This window comes from Pelodiscus sinensis, chromosome 10, assembly GCF_052426305.1.
Source record: "Pelodiscus sinensis isolate ZL-2025 chromosome 10, ASM5242630v1, whole genome shotgun sequence".
Lineage (NCBI taxonomy): Eukaryota > Metazoa > Chordata > Testudines > Trionychidae > Pelodiscus > Pelodiscus sinensis.
The window spans coordinates 31,303,219-31,307,445 of NC_143061.1; the positions used below are offsets into that span (position 1 = coordinate 31,303,219).

Consider the following 4,227-nt stretch of genomic DNA (forward strand, 5'->3'; position numbering starts at 1 on the left):
ACAGTGTGATTGTTCAGCACATTCAGCCAGCCAATTAAGGTATATTGAGTAATTCATTTTTCCTCCCCCGCTGCTCAGCTACTATACATGTGATATGCTAATCCCCTTTGGGCATTTCCAGTGATGGCATTATAGAGCTCTAGCTACACTTGGGGCTGGTATTTAAAATAAGCATGTCATGCTGCATGTAATATGTCATGTGTTACAGGCAGTGGAGGCACATGGAATGTTCACACAAAGCGCACGGCATGACAGCTCTCTTTATTTCACTAAGGGACGGTTTTACACCGGATGCAAGTCAGACTTCACATTGCCCACGGGGGGGGGGGGGGAGGGAATCCTTCACTATGGAGACCAATCCCAACATGTCGATGGGAGATAGCAGAAATATACATGAAAGTGCAAAAATTAATACACAAATGTTAAAATGGGGGAATCCTCTTTTTTAAAAAAGTCTTAACACTGATTAAATTGTCACTGCTGGAAATTACATGAGGTTTTATTCCCTAAAGAGCCCTTTTCAGTAGAACAAAACAAAAATTGCCATAGCTTGGAATTACCATCTGGGACCCCAGTGCTTTCCATTTGCCTTCAGTGTATGAAACCTTTTCCAACACTTTATAGCTAGCCTAAAAAAGAAAAAAAGATACATATTAAAAGAATTAATTCCATGTCACACCAAATTTTAATCTATTCCCCTTTCTAGCTGTAGCTTCCTCCCTGCTGCAGCATCTCACCCTGCTATTTCATTCCCTTCCTTACATATTTATCTTAAAAATGCTGCTTCATTTCCCAGCGACAGCTTTTACTTGTTCTCTCCTCAGCCCACCGTATGTTCCTCCTAGTTGCACAGGACCTGGTTTTCATCAGTTATTTAGTAGAAAAATGTTTACCTCGTTGGCTGCTTCCTGCAAGCCACGCCACTGCTCAAGGGTGGTTTGGACAGGCTGCTTGGAAGCTGCAGAAAGCAGAGCGGTCAGGGATGGTGTTGGCTGTCTTGGAGTCACTCCACAAAGAATCTTGCAGTTAAAAGCTGCCTCCAGGAGCAGCAGAGGGTCTGAGATGCAGGCTCCTGTGTGAGTGATGCATATTACAGAACTCAACATTCTCCTTGTTAGGGGGTTAGCAGGGAGGGTTTTTCTTTGGTGCTGGGTTTTGTGTTTGCAAAGGATCAAAACAAAATCCTGTAATTTTCATTAATTATCAGAAAAACAATAGATTGAAATATTTCTTCATCAGACATGCAAGGCAACAGGAGATGAGTTAGTTTCCTCATGCTATGCTAGGGATGTACATGCGTTATTCCCATTGTAAATTGTAAACTGGGCAAGGAGTGTCTCAAGGGGTGTCTCCAAATATGTGTTTGTGCTGTGGCTAGCACAATAGTAAACCCAATATTAGTTGGGGACGGGTCTATAATTAATAAAATGCAAGAGACGGATTGAACATTAGACCCCAAAATTTTTAAACAGTCTCAAGCTGCTGACTACCCATTTTTTTCATTGTATAATTTTGTATGTGCAAGTAATTGTGCAAATAAGCACACATGTTCACTTTGCACATGCATATCCTGTATAGTTGTGCCCACGGGTGAACAATGACCCACTAATGACTCAGTTTTCATGGGAAAATATAATTTGACGGAACTTGCCTTTGTGGATGCAATGAGCTCCATATGCATGTAAAAACAAGAGTCTGAGGCTGAAATACTGTCTTTAAAATGCCCTAACATAACTGTGTGCCCTTTATAATTGTATTACTGTAGGTATTGCTCCTTGGGGATAGCCTTGATTAATCAAAATTCTCTGGTGATTTTTATACGTGAAGAATTCAGGAAAGAAATGGGCCCAGCTGTGGGGAGGTGTAGAAGTGCACTGCCCCAGAGGGACACACATTGTTTTTGGAGCTGCTTGGTGTGCGATTGAAGGTGTGGAGGTGCCACCATCCGTTTTCCAGTCAGGTGATGCAGCGAGAGCACTGTGGCTATGTAGTCCACCTCCTTCCTTCTTTGCACTCCTTGGGAAATACACAGCACAGGGACATGCCCATATACAGAGAGTACAAGGGATGAAAAGCTTCTTGTGCTTCCTCTCCCCCCCCCCCACTCCCATGCATCTGTGTGAGGGCCAGCCAGGAGCTGGTCTTCAGAGCAAAGTGAGTGGGGAGGTGAATACAAAAGGGGTCTGGCCCTTATTTACAGTTATTTATTTGAATGGCAACTCAGAAGCCCCAATCAGAAGCCCCAATCAGAATCCTATCGTGCTAGATGCTGTACAAACAGACCACCAGAGAGATCCCTTGCCTCAAAGAGCTTGCAGACATAGAAAACATTTTTGGGGAAAGGAATACAGTGCACATACAAAGTGATCAGGGCATGCTGGGCACATGGTTTAGCTCCACTGCTGCTTCTCTTGTAATGTATTAATTTAAATTAGGAGTAGGCTGGGTGATAACAGAAAGGAGTGGAATAAGCAGGTGAGAAAGAAGGACAAAGAGTAAACACATTTAAGAGCAGGGCGGGATGGGGGAGAGCACAAAGGGCAGTGGGGAACAGAAGTGCTGGAAACAATTTGAGAACCATTGAACCAAACTGCACACCCTGTATATAGTGGAAACCCCCCACCAGCACCTAAAGTGGCGAAAGTGGCTCATAGCCAAGTGACTGGGAAGAGGAGGAAGAAGAGGAGATTTTAGGCAAACAACCACTCAGACAAAAAATTGTTCAGACTCCAAACCGTTGATCTCACTGACACGCACCACAGGACTATGAATGTTCTGGGGGGGCAGAGGGCTCTCACTAGGCCTTACTGTGCTCTGCTGCTGCAGCAGCAGCTCCCAGCTATTGCTAGGGACATCCCTGAGCTTCTATGAGCTAATTTCTCAAGAAAGTATCTGCTTATCTGTGTTGCTCTGACCATCGCCCTCACTAGGAGCCATGGGGAAAGGGCAATAACAGAAAGATTGGCGAGCGGCCTCGAAGATGCTGTCAGTCCCTTTTGCTTACTCCTCTTGATCCTCCATTCTCTGCTTTGGTAACCTTTGCCATTCCTTTCCTACCTTGTCCTTTCCACGGGCCAATCAGATAACTGGAGCATAAGCTCCTAAAGAAACTGACTATTTCTTCTCTGATAACAGCCCTGCTGTCCCCCAACATCTGAAAGATGTTTCCCATGTTCTCATTTCATGAACACACTGATATAATGGACATAAGAAACTTGGAATCTGACGCACGAAGCGTTTCACACTGATGAGAATCGAGGCTTGAAGGCACCCATGTTTTATGTTCAATAGGGTTGCCAATTCTAGTTGGATGAATTCCTGCAGGGTTTGTGCCATAATGTTCAATCTTTAATTGTTTAATCTTTAATTCCTGAAAATTCCAGGATAATACTGGACAGATGGCAACTACCGATCTAATGATTGACATTATATTGCTTGGTAGTAAACTGGAGGTTAGATTGTTCCTGAACTTTGGGAGGTGACACAAAGAGCACTACACAGAGCCTTCCCCTCGCTTGCATGCCTGGGTAAGGGTTAGAGACAATCAATGCCACTCTATTCAGGAGAGCAGTGGATCTGTTCCATTCATGCATCAGCACGTTGGTGGGAGGGGCGGAGCTCAGATTGCCGCAGTAGTGTTAGGAGAGGATGAACCAGAGCCCTGCCTCACCCTATTCTGTACCGGCCTGATCTGCTGCTTACTTGATGATGCAAGTCATCAATTGAGGTTGAGGTGGATTGTTCCTCCCTGGGGTGGTGCTGGTACAGCTACAATGGAGACCGAGTTAGTCTAATACTGTGTGTACTTCTTCTCAGATTCATTTATTCCCAAAACTGTAGATCCAGCAACAATGTACACACATTTCCTGAAATGACTGTTCTAGGAAAGCACAAATAAGAAAGAGAGGAGACTAGTTTGGAGGCATATGTTGTCCCTTGGTATTTTCTTTCTTCCATGAGGTGGGCTGCTGGAGTTTGGGAATTCTTCAGAAGAAAGCTATGCAAAATTAGATTTATCATACAGTGAGTTCATACCTCATAGGTTAAATAAATAGTCCCACTGCTAGAGAAATACACACACACACAGTATATGTTAATGTTACAAAAATATACAGACCAGAGGCAACTTTGTAGGCCTGTGAAAGTTTTGTTGTCAGCAGACCCACAAAATTATATCAACCATTCAAGAAATGAGATCAGTGATCAAAAATGTTTTCACAGTTGCAA

General features: G+C 43.7%; 1 long non-coding RNA gene across 1 annotated transcript; it reads right to left on the reverse strand.

Annotated features, from left to right (window-relative positions):
- Positions 1-242: 242 nt before the first annotated feature.
- On the reverse strand, positions 243-1,302 carry LOC142830856 (uncharacterized). The gene is made up of 2 exons (XR_012906385.2): positions 894-1,302; positions 243-629 (listed from the first exon to the last, which is right to left on the reverse strand). It is a non-coding gene; the product is annotated as an uncharacterized LOC142830856 (long non-coding RNA).
- Between the last annotated feature and the right edge of the window lie 2,925 nt (positions 1,303-4,227).